An 18,997-nucleotide genomic window follows, 5' to 3' on the forward strand; every position below is an offset into this window, starting at 1 on the left:
TGGTTAAAAGAAAACAGGATGGATACATGCATTCAGGTGTGAAGTAGCCAAGTATCAGATCCAAAAATATGGGAAAGCTGGAGATAAAATGTCAACAAATACTTGGTACTTGTTTTGACATGTCCTAACGTGTGCTCTTCAGATACAAAACTTGAAAACATTCAAATGCAGAGATGAAAAAGTGTAATTGTTGACATCTAGAACTCAGAGCAATACAGTTGAAACCGGTACTAGAAAAGTATTGCTGGATAGAAAAGCTTGTGAGCCTAGTTTCACACCCTAGGGTACCCAAACTTCTAAAGCAAATGACACGTCAGCATAAACCTGGGAAACTTGAACGGGTGCCACATTTGGTCATTTTCACAGCAAAATATGTTGAGACCAGAAACAAGAGCCCCAACTATTTTCAGCTTCTTTGTAAATTACTCCTGGTAAGTGAAAAGCCAACCTGAGCTCATTCTGTGAACACAGGTTTTATAATACAGATTGATGGTGGGCAAGGCATGACACATGACAGCAAATATTACGGTACACTCTACACACACCAAAGAAACCAGACTGCTTTAGCCTTAGTATTGAGTGCAGTAGCACAATGTCAATCACTAACTCCACGTGTCAAGCAAAAAACCCAGTGAATCACAGCAATAATTTGCCAAGAATGACTGTGTTAAAAAATAATTATTACAAACATGTTAAAGAGCTAATCCAGACCCCAGGGAAGTCAATGGAAATATTTCCACTCATTTAAATGGATTTCATGGGAGGCCTCACTTTTGCCAATCTAGCTACCTAAGTATTTTTATGATCTTTTTTTTTTTCTGAAGATCTAAAAAAATCTCTTTTTCACAAGCAAAGTAAACACCAGATGAATAGGTTTGTGCTCAGGCTGCCAAACTGGGAAAGCTTTGGTAATTCTGCCTCCTCCTCCCTGGCACACTTGGAATATATTTTGAATATTTAAACAAGCAAAAACTAAAATTTTCCTGTTAACGTTTCCACCTGACAATATGTTAATTGTTTTTATAAAGCACTTCAAGAGTAGTTCTCTCGTTTATTGTAGTGCTCACAACAATACAGTGCTACTTGTTTCTCGTTTACCATGAAAAAAAGCACCGCAAGGAATGTGCAGTAGGGTGTCTGTAACTTCTTTACTCCCAAAAAAGGCCAGAAGGGATTTGTAAAGGACTTTAATCTCAAATAGATTAAAGGTCCTGAATTCCTGAGACTGAAAGATAAGTGAAAGGAAAATAGATTCCAAAAGACAACACTCCCTCGCCTCAGCCTCTCAGCAAGGCAGGAGGCTGCAGAGCCATCAGCAGTTGCCTAAGTAACCCCTCAGGATTTGGATGCCAAAAACAACCCAGCCACACTCCAGTATTAAGGTCTAACAGGTTTTCAGAGCCTACCTGTGCCTGCTGGCCCCAGGGCCTGAAGAAGCCATGTAGGTGAGTTTAGTGGGTAGGAAAAGCTTTATCTGCTTTCTCTCCGATAGCTGCAGAGCTACAGAAAATGAGCATGATTTCGTCAGCATGCCAGTGGGTAGATGTTAGCGTTAGTGTTCCCATGGATGGTTACACCACCGACAGCCAGCAGTGCTAAACCTTGTTTGATTTTTCCAAGAAAATTCACCTCTAACTCCCTCCATCACCACCCCTTGAGATCGAAGCCAAAACTTCAGAAACTCTCTTGCATCATTTCAATGTAGAGCATGAGACTCCTGGAAACCAGCTGCCCTAGGACCATCAGGTCCAAGAGCATTTTCAGGCTATGTATGTTACTGCTTTCGAAGGGGAGGTCCACCCCAATGGGGTGTCAGGAAATGTGTTCAACTGGAAAACAGTTTTCCCTTTAGGAGATGACTTTTCAGGTGGATCCCATCCTTATCCAGCTCACTCAAGAGCAGCAGTGGCAGGAGGACCAGGCACCTCCCAGCATAGGAGAGGGGAGGGCAGGGCCACCCCCTGGACTTGGGGCTTGAGAAGGTTGTGAAACTCAGCTGTAAACTTTCAGGATGCCAAACTGGAGACCTCTTGATGGGATTCTAATTAGTGGGCATTAAGTATTCTCTCTATAAATTGCATTTCTTTGTCTCTAAATTGGTGGATAACACCATTTCACTTGTAAAATACAGGCCATTTCTCCTTATTTTAGTGAGGTTCAAGATGGAGGAAACCAATTATGGGAAGGATCCAGCAGTCTCCACAGCGGAGTCTCAGTGGGATTCCCTATTGACCAAGAAGTGCAAGGTCATTCCTTATATTTTTCTGAGGAAAAGAGGGAGTATAATAAAGATTGCCATAATGTCATGCCAGGCCACACGTTTCCCTCCTCACTGAGCTTGACAGCAATAGTAACAGGGGCAGTGGCAGGAAATTTATAATGGCAAGAATTTGAGAAGTACTGTGATTGGTTTTCACTTGCTCCATCCTCTCAGCTACAAGATTTACTTGCTGACATTAGGCAGCTAAAGCAGCAGTTAAGGAAATATTTGAAGAAACAGTTAAAAGAGTATAAATTGGGAGACCTATAAATGGAGTAGAGCAAATGTCCTGGGCTGTGTGATGGGATTGTTTTTTTAAGAGTGACAAAAACAGTATTTGGAGGGATTCTTTACATGGGATGGTTGGAGCTTTCCAACTCATCTAAAACTTACTGCAGGTTTTTGGAGAAACCTAAGAAAAAACAAATGTACCCCTGATTTTGGTCTGTGAGATAAGCTAACTTAAAAAATAGTCTGTTTTTCTATAAGTCATTAATGCATCTCATAACCAGTATTGTCCCCATCTGCCCTTTGCAGAAGGGGCTGCTCTGAGCCAAAACAGCACTCATCAGAAGGGAACCTACACCAAAATGCTCAGTGCTCAGGTACCCGTTTTACAGCCAGGTGAAGGGAAGCGAAGGTGAGAAGCTATTTTTTGCATGGTAAATTCAGTGTGAGGCAGGGCAAAGTCCTGCCCCATCCATGGGCAGAAACCAGAACTAATGCATTCATTTCAAATTAGATGAAAACCAGACTCCATAAATCCTGACTGCAACCCCATAAGTTAGAAACAGGGGTGTTCAAAATCCTTTAGTGCTCACTCTGCAAAGCAATCTGGGCTAAGCATTTCTGCTGCGAAAGGGGAAAGGAAGAAAGCCCTCTGGAGTTAATATTCCTCCTTTAGCATCACTTCATTTTTTCAGCTTTCAGCATGAAGGTGGTGTTGCCAGCAAGACCACCTAGCCACAAACCCGACAGGGAGCTTCCAAAATTCTTCTAAACACTGACTCCTTGTTATAAATTGAAAAGTGGTAATAGCAACAGTGCATATCACATCTGTGCCAGGCTCGGGCCTGGGAAGGAGCACTCTCCCTGCTGCTGAACACAACTTGGAAAGATCCTTTCAGTCCACACATGTATCAGCATTAGCCATTTCTTTGTCAACAAATCCCTTAATACGTACCCTTTCTATCGTGTACAGATGTCCAAAAAATAATGGAATACTGTACTACAAGATTAAACACTTTAATGTCAGCATATGTGTTGCATGACTCTGAACAATGGTATCATTGTGCGTGTACAAACAGCAGGCTGAGGGAAGATGGGTTTAATTATCTCCGAAGCAGCAGCAAGTTCTTCCTGACCAAGTTAAACTTCAGCTAGCAAGGACAGAAATGGGTATTTCTCTAACAAAATGCCTGGGCACTTTCTGATGTTCTTCCAGCGTTAGGGTTAATGTTGCACCAGCTTCAGGCAGGGCTTTGGAGAGCAATGAGGAGCCACCTGCTTCCCTGCAACCCATGCTGCCAAAGAATGCGGTGTGGGGATGAGAGGATGCTGCGAGTCACCACATCCTCTTGCCCCATGTGTCACCCAGGAGACTTTTAAGTTAAAATTCCTTAGGATGAGAGATGGCAAAAGGGAAACATAATAATTGGGAGGGAAAAGACAGGGAGAAGCGTGCATGCTGCTTCCTGCATCTGGAGACGTTCCCCTGCCAGGATTTCTTTGCAGGCACTTTAAGGCCATACTGGATGGTAAAAAAACTCTATTTCTCCTTAAATAACATCCATGAAATATCTAAGCAGGTTATGCACAGGTAATCCATTTTCTTTTCCGAGTGCACCCTGATTGGTACCCATTTACGCTGTGGTTTCTCTGCTGAAATCAGAGCCAGACTAGCTGAAAGGTATTGTGAAAAATTTACACGTGGGACTGCTCTGTGAACATGAAACTCTCCTAATAGTAAACAGACTGGTCGTGGCGTGAATCCTGATGCTGAGTTTGCAGTGTCTGTATGTGTATCTGGGGAAAGCAAAGTTAAATAAGCAGGGAAGAGTTGTGTTTCTTCAGAATACCTTATTCACAGCCTTAGCACATGAAACACAGCAACGCATGGTGCTGCGATCCATCTGTAGCTGCTCTAACGCACTTAGGATTGCTGTTAATAAATGGGAGTTCCATGAAGCGGTTCCTTTAGACAGACTCCTTCTATTTCTACCTGCATCTTCCAGGAAACCAATATAAGGAAATATCCCCCATCAGCCTCTCAGATCTTGTTTCTCTGCCCCTTTTTAATGGGGGTCCCAGGGCAGTGCTGACCTGGGCATTTCCCCTCAGCAGCTCTCCCTTTCCCAGCTCCTTGGGGTGGCATTTTTCCAGCAAGACGGGGAGGCAAGCTGAGGACTGTGGTGACGCTGCAAACCTTGGCTCCTCCTATGTCCTCCCAACTGGCCAGTGCTGTGGCCATCACAAAATGTCCCATGCTTTCACCAGGAGCTGGGTTAACTGAGGCTAGTATTTACCCTCGACAGACTGGGGCTGTTGCGTGTCCCTGTGTACCTGGAAGATGGGGGTGTCCCTGGACAGCAGCTCCAAGCCGGGAACTCATAAAGCTCCCTGAGGGCACCATGGGCTGCACAAAGTAGGCTAAGGCAGCTGCAAAGCTTCCTGCCCACCAAAGGCAATCTCAGCTCTTCTCTATACCCTCCTCTAGGAATGTCCCTGTAGTCAAACTGAGGAGTGAGCAGAATGACAGGGAGAAGCTGATCATTGCTCCTGCTTTCTTTTCCCTGTACTGTAATGGATAGCATGGAATAACACAGCCTAAGAGCAGAGGCATGTTGCTAAAACATCCCCTAAACCCTAAATCCTCTGGCTGCAGCTGTAGGAGGTACGTGAAGATGCAGGAATATGTTTTCCTTTCCCTCTTTGGACAGAGATGACTGCTACGTTACACTGCTCTCTCTTTTTGTAATTCAGGGGACTTGAAGGCTGCTCTCCTGGAGCTCTGAAATCAGTGAGTTGTATCTGGTGATGGGGCCAACTTGACAGGGAAGCTGTGCCCAAGTTAGGTGTGAACTTCAAGTAACACATTTTGCTAGGGCACCCAAGGGTCAAGGAGATAGTGGCAGCCAGGGGAGGAGGGGGAGGAATCACGGAGGAGGGTCAGAATGAATGGATGAGGAGACCAAGGTGGCATCATAGCACAGAGAAGGTCAGTACTGGTCTATAGGAGAAAGCAGGCTGATCGGCACCTCCAAGGGGAGGAGGCTGCAGAGCATAAAGAGGGGAAAAAGTTAGGACAACATGGTTCATGGAGAAAAATAATCCCCCAGTCCAACCAGAAGACAAATGGGGCCCAAGGTGTTTCCTGCAACCTGCTGGAGGCCTCTCAAAAACTCACTGATGCAAAAACCAGCAGTCTGCCCTGTCTGGTTGTACACACAGCACTGAGCAGATGGAAACACATCCCCAGGCCCAAGGAAGGGGAGACAAGTGGCTGAACAGATCTCCTCAGAAATAATGTGTGTTCAGGGCGGTGTGAGAGACTGCTACAGGAAACCTAAAATGGGCTCTTTGGGATGAAATGCAGATTTTGGAATAAGAGGATGCAGGTTATTCTCGAAAGCTTCTAAGTGTGAACCAGTTCTTCTTCAGCTTGGACCAAATTCCAGGTCAGGAGGAAGGCAACAAAATTTCCGTCAAGTGATTTTAGCCAGTGCTAACATAACCACAGATAAAGGAAGACAGCCCGGTAGCGACTGGCAGTGTGGAAGGGTGCACAGGCAGCTTGATCTGCAAGAAGGCATGTGCAGAGGACATGCAAAGAAAAACAGATCTTAATACAGTAACTCTTTGATGCTATGGGTTGATCATGGAGAGATGAAATGGCATCAGATTATGCTCTTGCATTCCAGTAACTAAACTGGGGCAAACTAAGGCGGCTTCAAATGTATTTGATAAATTAGATATTGTTCACAATAAACAGCCTGCGTCAGTCATCTTGGGGAGGTCTCTGCCCAAGCGTCTCTGACGCGTTTATACAAACCAGACAGAAATGGCTAAGTGTACCACTAATGCCCTGGAGAGGGTGTACATTCCCACTGCCAAGGCCAGACTCCTGCCTTACACTGACAGGATACTGGATGTTGCCTACCAACTTAGCTCCTATTTTTAACTAACCTTTCTTCTAGAACATAGAATCATAGAATCATAGCATGAAGAACTTTATGAAAGTTGTGCTTGTAAACTGATGCTTTTCAAGCTTATATGCTGCTAATTATCTTCCACTACATAAGTTTTTCAAGTTGCCTTCTGTTCCTTATTACTACTGCAGTATTATTATATAGCATAAAGTTACTTAATACAGCAAAAGATTCAACAACATTTGTAAAACTGATATAGAAAGAAGGACTGGATTCTGGACTGGTACAGCTGGTTTTAGGTATTTTAGAAGTAAATGAAATTAAATGAGAATTTATAATCCTTCCTGAGGTCTGGATTCCATCAGACTAAACTCATTAGGCATTAAGGTGCAGGTGCAGCTAAATAAAGGATTGTTCTGCTTTCCTTAATGCCACAGATTCACATCTTGAGTTCAAAATAAAAGTCTTGTAAAAGCACATGTATACGTTGTGCATCTACTGGCAACACTTGAAAGAGAAAGTGCAGCTGATGGAATCTTCAAATGCCTCATTTTTGTCAAAGGGAAGTGTTCATTTCTGCACCGGCCGTGCTAAGGGACGCAGGTGGAGAAGTGACTGCGCATTCACCTCTTCAGGCTTATTCATTTCATTTGCATTAGACTTTCTTTCATCTACTGAATAGCTGCCCGAACAAATACCATAAATCTAATTAATCCTCCTTTAATATTATATTGCCACAACAATTCCAGCATCCCCCCCAAATATTCCAGAGTGTGGGTCTACACCTGCACAGGGTGTCTGGGAGGAACACGGCAGGAGTCGCAGGCACAGGGAATCAAGCCTTTTTTGTGCTTTACTGTGATAAAAGGAAAATAATTCAAGAACCAGTTTTCCAGGTTTGAATGCTGGATCCAGGGATGACTCGCTGGATTTCCCAGCTGAAATCCCAGATTATGGTCTGGTTGAGAAAGTAACTTGTGGGATATTACAAAATAACTGGTCGATATCACGCAAGTGACCATCAGATAAGAATCTCAGTCTTTCATTGCAATCAGCAGAATTTCAGCTTGGAATGTATACACTCCAAGGTGCGCCACAAGGCCACAACTGGCTGGACCTTTGAGCTTGTCTGTGCAACAACATCTGCACCTTTCTTGGTCAGGCAAGTGTAGGGAGATGAGGGGGTAACAAACTATTCAGGGGAAAGGTCCACCTGCCCTGGAGGGCAAATCCCTGCAAGAGCAGAGCTCCTTTCGCATCCAGGCTGCTCCGTCTATCACGTGTGTTTCAGGTGGTCTGTATGTGGGAGGTGCTGTGATATTAACATGGTTTCTAGGCCACGGATTTAGATAGAAATAGAGTGTTTGAAGGGATGGGAGGAAACCTTTTAGACAATAATGATCACAGACCTCAATTTCTGCTTAAAAAGATACTCCAGAGTGCCCTTCCTCGTTGAAGTGTGACTTTGTGACCTGTTTCTCATTTGCCCTCGAGATGATCATGTTTCCTCTGTGCTGCCCAAATAGTTGGGGTCAGGTGGGGCACTGAGCACAGCTTCCTGGGCCTGAAACACAGGAATCACAGAGGAGGTCATTGACCAGAAATGACCACTGCTGCCAACCACTGCACATCCTCTCCCTGTCCTTTGCCTGTGATGGGACTCATAGCTTACGCATAAGATCGTTTTGCTTTCTAGGAATGCTTGCTATGCAACACTTTTATTTTTATTGAGAAACAGGCAGGGGACTGTTTATTCCTGTAATAACTCGGTATATGGGCCTGAGAACTATGAATAGTTAAGCTCTCCAAGTTGATGATATCCACGTATATTCCTGAGGTAGACGTAAAATGCCGGTGTCTTAAGAGTGATGGCAAGTTTAAACTGTTATTTCAGAAATGTCATCAAGAAGAATCCCAGACTGGTTTGGGTTGAAGGGACCTTAAGCTCATCCAGCTCCAATACCTGCCATGGGCAGGGACACCTTCCACTAGAGCAGCTTGCTCCAAGCCACGTCCAACCTGGCCTTGAGCACTGCCGGGGACAGGGCAACCGTAGATTCTCTGGGCACCCTGTGCCAGCGCCTCAGCACCCTCACAGGGGAGAATATTTATATACTTATATATTTACATATATGCATGCATAGAGTGTGTGTGTGTGTCCCCTCTGCACTTCAAATGTTGCTGGCCAATGCCCCAGGCTTAACAGCACCTGAAGGTGAAGAGCTGCTTTCTTTTCAGTTTAATTCCCACCCACAATCCCTATTATACAAGAGGAATTTTTCTCTTGGTACAAGATAAGCCCATCGGTGACATCAGCTGCACCTACCCTGCATACCACAGTGTGGATCGCAGGGCTGGATTCCTGACACTGAGCCTCTCACTAGGGTTGGGCCATCCAGGCCTCCTGAGTCAGCCCCTAACAACAGCATTTTCTGTTTTGTTTTGGGTTTTGTGTCTTCAAATGCAATTTTGCAATTGCAGTTCTGGGGTAAAAGAAGAGCTGTTGTAATACACCCTCGTGTCCTCACATCGGTTTGGTATGAATGAAGGGAACACAGCGCACGTCCTGTTGCGTGCAACTGTTAAAAATAGCCCAGAAATGAGAGTATGGAGTTGAGGACAGTGCCTCTCAAGAGCAGGAACACACATGGCTCCTCTCCATCTCGGTCTGTACTGTCTACCAGTCACTACTCTCTTGTTGGACTACAACTGCTAATATAGCGAGGAAAGGCTTTCAGCATGGTATAGACAGTATATATATTTTCAGTGACACAGCTCTCATCTCACAGTTGTGGACTATTGAGCAAAATGTCAGGTACTGTTTTCTAAAACAGGATTTGCAGTTTGCTTGAACATTTTTTCTGCACCATTCTGGATTCTTCCAGGTATTTCTGTATTCCCTGTGTCAGGTAAACGTAATGTAGCGTAACACTTAGAGATGGCTGTGGATGTGGAGTCTAGCATTCTTGTAATTTGATTATAATGCATGCCACCGAGTTGCAGGAACTATTGTATTCAGAGGTCAAAGCTGCATTCACGCCAGTGGCAGAAGTTTTACATGACATGTCTGATTCACCTGCCTCAGGAGACAAATGATTCATCCCATAGTGCTGAAATATCTTCATCTTCAGATTTGGGCCAAGATTTAGGAGAGTGGTTACTCAAAAGCTTCTTTTTGCGCTGAAGAGAAAGATCTGTGAAGAATGATTCTTTCTCAGCTCTTCTGCAGTTTATTACAAGTATATTTGTGTAATGAGGGGGCCCAGTAGTAATGTTGTTAAAATACAAGTGGGCACATTTATTGTTTCCTCCAAAAGGAAACAACCAATCTCTAGCAGTTCTGTTTTTTCCCTGCCTCAACTCCGTTATGTAGCCGGTAGATTGCGAGGCTAAAGTTACCTCTTTTTTTTTTTCCTTTTTGCTAAAAAAACAGGGAAAAAATATCCCCTCCTTTCTCTTAACAAATGCTGGATTTTTTAAGGATATGGTCAGAAAGGGGAACTTAAACTCAGCATGATGTTTATAGTGCCACACAAGCTTCAGGAAAAGTGATGTGCAGTACTCTTTATTAACATCTGAAAAGTCCCTGTGGGATTATAATGACTGCACAGTAATAAACAAATGAAAGTACCAAGATTAAAACGTTCAGAATATTTTTAGCAATAGAAGCAGTGAGTTTTAACCTTGAGAATCAGGGAAGGAGCAGCTTGCTAGCATTGGACGTGGGTAGAAGAGAGATAGAATTAGGAGCTGATTCCTGTTAGTGGTCAATGATTATCATTCATGGCATTATAAATACTTGGCTCATATAAATAAACTGTTAAAAAATTGATAGTTTTCAAACCCTACTAAGTTGTAAGCACCAGAATTCAGAATTTCTAAATTACAGTAATTTTTAATCTTCCATTTAAATGATAAAGCTGAATTTACATTCCCTTGGGGTGCTGAAGGGCTCATTAAAGTCAATGGGTGTTTCAGATACACAAGCAGTGAAATACTACCAGCCCTGTTCCTAATCCTTACTCGGTAAGAAACATGTCTCTCCATTGGAATTATAACTCCCCACTACTGATGCAGTATTATTTTATGAGCATTTTTTAGTAGTTCTCCCAGGGTTCTTCTGGTCTCTTTTAAAAAGTTTTACTGCCCCTGTGCTGTGGGAAAAACAATTGGTAAGATCAGAGGACGGAGGCAGCCCCACCGGTGCCAGCGAAACGAGGTGCCTGAAGACAGGATTTGACCCAGTGGCTGTAGTAACAGAGTCAAAGCTCAACCTGATTTACAGCCCCCCAGACGTGGTGCAGATGCTGTGCCAGCCCCTCAGCGGGTGACTTCACTGCTGGGTGGCCTGGTGCCAGGCTGCTCCAGCTGAGCATATGGCATGGTGACACCAGTGGGTTTGTGCCGAGGTGGAACTGAGCACTGGGAGCTGCAGCCCGATGACAGGAACCTTTCTGCTCATCTGAAAAGCAGTTGTGCACAATAAGCACAACTATAAAATGATCAGATGATCTTAAGGTCCTTTCCAACCCTAATTATTATTCTATGATTCTATGATGCACTGCAGGATCATCGGCCCCATCAGTGCAATAGTGTTCCCTCATCGTAAAGAGCCTAAGAAGGCACTTGCTTGTTTTAATTATTATTTAAGGGGAAGTGGTGCCTTCCCTCTCCTCCTCCCCTTTTCTTTTTCAAAAGGAAAGTAGCTTTTAAGAGCTTGCCATGAAGATCTAAGTTAAAGGATTTGCTCTACTACAAAGCCTGCATAGTTTCCCAGGCCAGGTGGACCCGATAGCACTGACTGCATGCTGAAAAATCTCATCCCCACCCTTCAGGCACTTTAATTGTAAGCCTTTCCAGATACACTGGATAAACACTGTCAAAATGAACCTGAAAGGTTTGGTAGTGGTGGTTTAGCCCTTAAATAATTATGAGTTTGTCTGTCTAATTACAACATAATCTTGTTTAAACTCGGATGGCTGTTAGCAGTATTTGCAGTATCTTTTAAATGAGGCGGAATCAGAAACAGTGCGAGACTGGAAATTTACAATTCTGTTTTCAGGCAAGGCAAAAAAGAGAATTTTTGCTCTTGTAGAATTTAATTCAAAGTGACAACAAAAGAGTCGAACTTGGAAGCTACTGCAGAGGGATAAAGATGCTAAAGAACAGCATGGGACCTCCGAGATGCAACGGAAACTTAATACTCTACCGAGAAAATTTTTCAAGCAGTTTAGAAATAGTTTAAGGTAATTTACGGGAAGACTTGAGTGACAAAGCGCATTACGTGAAGTGCCTTTCCTTCACTAGGCACTTTCTAAATTCTTTCTCTTTCATTTCTTTACTCTCAGGAGACTTCTAAACCCAGTGAACCAAAACAGCACTTTGTTTGTTGGTATAGCACAGGGCTGGCACAGATGGCAGACACAGCACCTGTTCCAATAAAACAGGAAAATAGAGAGATAAACCATAGCACTCATTAGGAGGAATCTACCAAAACGTGAACAGTTTGTGTTTTGAATATCCTCCAGGAATAAAAGGAGAGATCCATAAACAGACCTTGTTTTCACCATCATCAAACAGATTTGTTTAAAGGGAACATTTGTTTCATATACAAAGACAATATACTCTACTAAAGTAACTATGATCATGCTTGACTTAAAGAAAGCAAATGATTTTATCTAGCTACTCGTTTTAAAGAAGAAAGTATCTGTTGGCAGTTTAAAGAAAATCTCTTCATTCCCTTATTCCTTAGTTGTGGCTGTTTTTTTTCTTACTTTTGCATTTTATCATGCTGAGTAATACCACATTCTTACAATCTAGTCCATAATGATCAGAATAACAACCTAAACAAAAGCCCTTCTGCTCATCTATTAATAAATAACTAGAATTATTAGGTGGGGAGAACTGTTTAGACAGTTAGCAACAAAATTCACTGCAAAATAGTTTTTTTTCCTAAGCACAAGGAATATGCTATGTAATACCTGACAGACAATCTAAAAACCTTAAATGAGAAGAAACATGAAGTAACAGATGCTCAAAGGATAAATTTCTTCAAACATTTGCCTTGATCATTAATGCTTGTGCTGTTCAGCATCCCATGTACCTCTATTTCTCTCACACGTACACACATAAGCATTAAATGCAAGATGTCATGAAAATTCCTAAGTATTATTTAATATTGGCAGCCCTGCACTGTAAAGCCATTTATATAAAACTGTGGTTGGCAGCTCTCACTCTTCCATGGGAACAAATTAACATTGGCATTCCAAACACAGGAAAGTAAGGAAATTAGAAACACAGTTTATATTTGGCCAGTGCTTTGAAATACTGTACTATGCTACTGATGTCAATTAATGAAAAGCAGAATTTTGCGGAGAGGGTCTGGTTTGGAAACACATTAACACACGTTAAACATGTTTGCACAGGAACTGGATTGTAAGCATCTTGGTTCCAAAACAATAAAGCCATTACACTAAAACCTGTAGTCTCAGAGTTGCCATTAATTCAATCCACTCAATCCGGATCACTAAAGGATTTTCACTGACTTCAAGATGTAGATAACACAAATGTGTAAAAGAACATGCAAGGCACAGCACTGTGGGGCTTGCACCCAAGAATGGCTCTCACGTTACCTGCTGTAAATCAGGTAAATTTAGGTAGAAACAATGGAATTGTAGAACATACACTCAAATAAAAAGGGCCTCAGCAAACTGTAGTTTTCTTCAACAAAATAAAGATTTCCAAGAGAGGTATCTGAATTACAGTCAGTTTAAACTTTGCTACCTGTGATCTTTTTCATAGCAAAGATGTTTACTGACAAAACCTTAAACACTCCTGGTTTTCACATGTACACCAAAAAATCTAGATGGCAGTTTATCTCCTGGCACAACTCCACTGACTTCAGTGGAATCACTCCAGCATGGAATTTGGCCCCGCAGTCTTTACAACACGCTGTTTATTTGTACTGTGATTCAGATATTTTGATACCAGGAATCTTTCAACACTGAAGTTTCTCCATAAGAAATATGTCTTGTATTAAGAAATATCAGATTCACATTTTTGTCAAACATTATTTGTTAAATTCTGTTTGTTGCAAAGATGGGAATTCAGTTGTACTTCAACAACATGGATTGGGCTAATAATGATAAGGAGTGACTAATAGGAGCTAGATCATGTTTTGATTATTTGCAGCGAAGGAAACCTCCCTCAAAAACAATTCAAAGGTTAGGGAAGAAAACTGTGTGAAGCTCTAGCAGTTCTACTACTGAATGCTCATAATTTCAACACAGGCATTTCTTTGGCCCAATTCTGTTCTCAACTGTGCTATTGTAAATCAAGAGGGAGTTTATGGGAATTACTTTGGATGTACGGTTGTATAAATGAGACCATAGGGCCAGCTTCAGTAGAAATTTGACAATTAACACCAATGAAGCCCAAGCCAAGAACTTTCTCTTGGGTTTCCACGTTCCAAACACATTCGTGCATGGAACTTTATCCACGTGGTTAGTCCTCTTGAGTAGTCCCATTTACTTCAAACAGTTGCAGAATGAAAATCTTCATCCTGCTACTAATTTAAACAGCTCACTCATTTCAAGTTCCTTCCCTTTAGAGAAGAAATATATGCATATAATGGCATATATTTTTATATCTATAATATATGGAGTTAATTCACCTAAGTATTTTGATGAATGCCCCAGAGAGGAGGACTGTACCACTGAAAAAGGGCTTACAATATCACGGTCTCTTAATGCTGTGTATCAACAGGTAGTCTCTTTATCTGGCATGCTATCAAAATTTGCTTACTTGTGTTCTTGCTCAGATGACTTCATCCATCGTTGTAACTTCTCACTGGTATTCATCCAGTTAGAACAATTTAGAGGCATAAAACTAAATGTGTTATCATTTTAACAAGAAATTAACAGTTTCCATATAAATATTAGCATTTCCTCACTTGATTCAAGGATAGAAGCCATAACGGCACTAACAGTATATTTGATTTAAACTAATTAAAAACAGAGGCTTTTGCAATTTAATATATTGATTTTACCAGTGGGACTTAAATCTTTTATAATAAGTGTACACAGCTGCACCACTCACCCACCACCACTTTTAAACCTAATCCCTGCATTCCTCCTGACAATAACATGACAGGATCCACACATCCCAGTATTAGCCTTAACCCCGGTGACACTGCCAGAATGTATTAAACTAAAACATTGCAGTGTCCTATTTAAAAGGAGCTTGTCAACAGCTCTGACTAGGCTTTAATAGTTATAATCTGTATTTTAATTTATGTTTCCAAACACTTGTGTAACCTCCTCTCACACATCTCTCCCCCCTTACCCAAAAACGCGTTTCAAGCTTATTTACAGATGAAAACCTAACTCCTGGTTTCATGCTGCCTGCCCTGAGGCCATTAAAGCTCCTTTGCAGCAGGAGTGCCGGGGGCGGGGGCGGAGATGCACACACACACTCAGTCTCAAGTAAAACCACTGCAAGCAGCGCCCGGGTGGGAGCAGGTCCTGTACGCTTCACTTGTGCCTAACTCCCCTTACAAGCATCACAAGGTCTGGCCATCAAGGCTTGTCTCCTTCAAAGCACTTTACAAGCTGTTGTGTTTTGGCTTTTAAACTACAATTCCCGGAGGGGGCTTCACGTCCCCAGGACAGGCTGTGTGGGAACAGAGGAAAGACCCTGCTCTGGGATAAATCCACCACACAGAAGTGGATGGGGGCATTTCCATGTCCTTTGTCCTTGCATGAGGACATCTGGGATGCTCCATTCTCTGCTCTCACCAGACCTCTGTGGCAGAGATAAATAGTTCCTGTTCCGTTCTGTCATGCTGCACCTGAAAATTAGGAAATGAATCAATTTCTCTCTAGGTTAGCTCCGGACTTTCAAGGAATAGCTTCTGGTTACTTGCTGCATGGTCATTGCACTGCATACCTTTTGTTTGCTTCAAGCTTTCTACCTTAGCTGATCTTACACCACTAAGTGTTACATACATCCATGCATATCCAAAACAATTACAGGATGTACCTGTTCGGGCTTGAGAGCTTATAACAGCACGAGGTGGAGGAGAGAGGTAAAAAAAGCCGAGGGTTTGGCCTAACGTATGGACAAACCATGTGATCGTGACCAGGCATCCAGGGCTAACATTTAATCTGCTTTGTTTCAAGTGGGAAATATGTGAAGATCAAATAAGTTCAAATCCAGGTCAAATATCCTTGAAAATCTTTGATTTATATAAGCAGGAAAATGAGGTTTAAAAGAAGTGATTATGAAAGGGTTACTAAAAACACAGCTGTACGCATACTCTTATATCTGAGGCTCTCCAAAGAAAAACTGTGTGACATCTATATTAACCTTTGGCTGTACACCAATGAAGGCCTGTAGTGAGCTGGAATGCGAGGCAGCCCCTTCCAAATTTTAACACAAGCCAGGTTACAGCTGCAAATGCCTGCAGCCCGTGCTCACTTTATAAAGTATTCCCCGAAGGAAATTTTTTAACTGTTATAGAATCTTTTTCTAATACCCTACAGTGTTAAAGGCTGTTATTAAAGGGCAAAGAGATGGTTCTCTATGCCAAACACTTGTCAACAAAAAGGATAGCCAGATGGTATGAAATAAAAGGAAACTTGGGGGCTCTTCAGTTTCTTGATTTACATTAACAAAAGCCACTTTCATGTGCTCCAAGAATGACTAATTCCCCCCCCCCCCTTATTTTTTTGCCAGGATTAAACAATGTTGTTCATTTTATAATCAACCACGAGACAAATTAACAAATTGCATATCACTTGTGCCGACTCTCTTAAAAAACATCCTCAGCAAGTCTGTTTACCAAGGCAAGATTACCCACATAAGAACAACTCAATTATTTTTAGAAGAGAGCCTCTAAGAAATCTAGAGGATGTTTACTCCTTAGCTGCAGTTTATAAACTTGAATTTCAACTTGTGCAAAAAATGCATTGCGTTTTTTCAGTTCCTAAAATGGATCCATTTGTAAACTGTGCTTTGGACAGGATCTGGAAGGAAATTCCAAATACTGAAATTACAGCGATAAATTTTATCAAATTAGCCAGTAATTAACTGACTAACTTAGACAACTGTGGCTACATTCTCTTTTAATGTACATGTAACTTCATTCTTGACACAAATCCATTCCCCAACCATCTTAGCACAGGTGTAAGCTAAGACAAAATGCAGCCTGCAAATTAACTGGTTATAAATCTAAATCTAATTAATTGTCGAGAATTTACAGTAACATTACATGCTTAGTACAAAGCTCCATGCAACACAGCCCTGAAACGGAGCACCTGTATTCTGGTTCCTCCCTACCAATACCCAGTATAAATTCTCTGGAACAAGTATACACAGCATCTCAATAGGAATCACTGGGGGGGGGGGGGGGGGGGCGTGTTGGGGACTTTTTACTACATAACCCAGTAAATCTTGCAGTGTAAACCTTATTATTCATATTCTCCTAGAAAATCAATAGACAAAGAGTATGAATAAAGCCAAAAAAGAAAAAAAAGAAGTGGGTTTGTAGATTAGCATTTGAAAGCCTGGAATTAACATGTTTTGTTTATGGAAATTTAAAAGTATCATTTCTTTACTCACTTTTACTTCCTCCACTCTAAGATGAAGCTTTATTATGCTGCGACACTTCCTCATTGTGACGGCTCTAGTATAGTAATAAAAGCCTACCTGTGAAATGCAATGCTCACAGAGTATCTCTTACAAAAGTAGGACACAGTTTAGTACAGTCTACATTTAGGAATTCAGCTCTGCTTTAAAAGGGATCATTGTAGAAAGTCTCCAAAAAAATATCAGTTCTGCAACAGATCTTCTAATTCTCCCTGAATGTCATAGAAAACTGTATATATCAAAGCAGGTGTTGTATTTGACTATATACGGGAGTGAGTGGCTGGTCTAATTCATTAGAACGTACATAAACAAGCCTGTCTTTGTCCTATAAAGATGAAAGACCGATGACTATAATGGGATGAAAGGTGTGCATAGTGATGAAGAAAGCTATTATAGATCTGTGTCCTTTTTAAACTCGTCCTGGCATGCACGGCTGACAAGGGAACAAAACAGTACAGATAAACCTCCAAAATGTGCCTTCCTGGTAATAATTCCACCTGTCCTCCTTAAAACTGCTGGATTTTGCCTGTGCTCTTACTACTCATTGACCATGCTGACAGGAATTCGATAACATGATATTTTACATAAAGAACACTTTTGAATTTCTAAGCTGACTACAAAACCCAGCAGGTCGAAATGAATGAATATATCCACTACAGTCATCACATCGCATTGGGATGTCGATTATTGATTACGTAGAGCTTAGACAGGTAAAACCTGCTCTGTAAAATGTTCTCACTTTGAAACAGACACATCCAAAACATAATTTTTATTTTACAGTTCATGGATCGATTCCACTCCTATAAAACCTCCACGGGCTGCAAAGGTGACTTTTCGTTACAGAGGGCGCATGGGACAGGAGTGCTGCTGTTTCACTGATGCAAGTTGTGCAGTAAATAACTACATCCGTGGAGCAGAGCTTCCTCCCCACGGCTAAACTCCCTTCAGTTAGATACTTACATGTTTCATAAAGGTTCTCTCCTCTATATCAAAACAGAAAGAGAAGTGTGAATTTCGCTATCATTATTTCAAGAGCCTTTGTCTTCTGTTTGGGACTCTCCCTGCACTCTGGCTGTACATGGTGTAGGACCCAAGAACCACAGAGAACAATGTTAGCAAGATCACTCTTATCTCTAAAGTCAAATATTTGACTTCCATTGGTGCTTTTGGCTGCTCAAATATTTGATTTTAAATGTATCATTGCTGATCAGCTTAAGTATCTAGCAGCGATTAGACAAACACTGTAATTCCAAAAGGAAAGCACCAGGCTCTCAAGGAGCACAACAGCCCCCAGGCCAGATGTAATTCAGAGCTTCCCACGGTGAAGCTGATGGTCGTTAATAAGGAGGTGCAGCTCATGCAAACTAGAGATCTCCCACAGCGTCCTGTGTCTCCCTATCATGCAAGAATTGTGCCGGGATGGCTACCGTGTCTAACAATTATTAACGTGTGTCACAGAGCCTTTACAGCTACTGGTCTTTTCAAGTTAGTTAAAGTGCTGGGATTAGAGAGGTGGTGATTTAGGTGGTGATTTAATCTTTGTTGCCTCTGTAGTTCCGGACAGTGGAAGCGTCCAGAACAGGGACATCCATAAAGGTGTTAATGGATTTACTGGCAATGGGGATGATCCCTAGTGGGTTGTATGCCAGAGATGGGCTCCTCTTGCTCTTTACATGCCCCTTTGTTTGGAACAAAGATTGAGTTGATCTTGTTTTGGAAATACTATTCAGATTCTCTCTTGAACTTGCAGGCACCCAATCTGTACACGTGGTGGTTTCAGAGCTGCACATGAGGAGGTCTAAAAATTGCTAGAGTGAACCAGGTCTATAATTATGTATTTAAAATAGAATGCTCATCCTGACAATGTTTTACTCAAATCCAGCCAAGTCAGTCCACATGGGTGTGCAATCTACAGCAAGAAAATGGAAATCAGATTGGGCCG

General features: G+C 41.9%; 1 protein-coding gene across 2 annotated transcripts in view; it reads right to left on the reverse strand.

The window, feature by feature from the left end:
• The window catches only part of BMP7 (bone morphogenetic protein 7), a 44,863-nt gene that overhangs the window by 24,639 nt on the left and 1,227 nt on the right, over positions 1-18,997 (reverse strand). The window lies entirely within an intron of this gene.

This window comes from Pezoporus wallicus, unplaced genomic scaffold (genome assembly GCF_028554395.1).
Source record: "Pezoporus wallicus isolate ANWC-B61680 ecotype Strahan unplaced genomic scaffold, APGP_CSIRO_Pwel_v1 contig_6783, whole genome shotgun sequence".
NCBI classification, from domain to species: Eukaryota; Metazoa; Chordata; class Aves; order Psittaciformes; family Psittacidae; genus Pezoporus; species Pezoporus wallicus.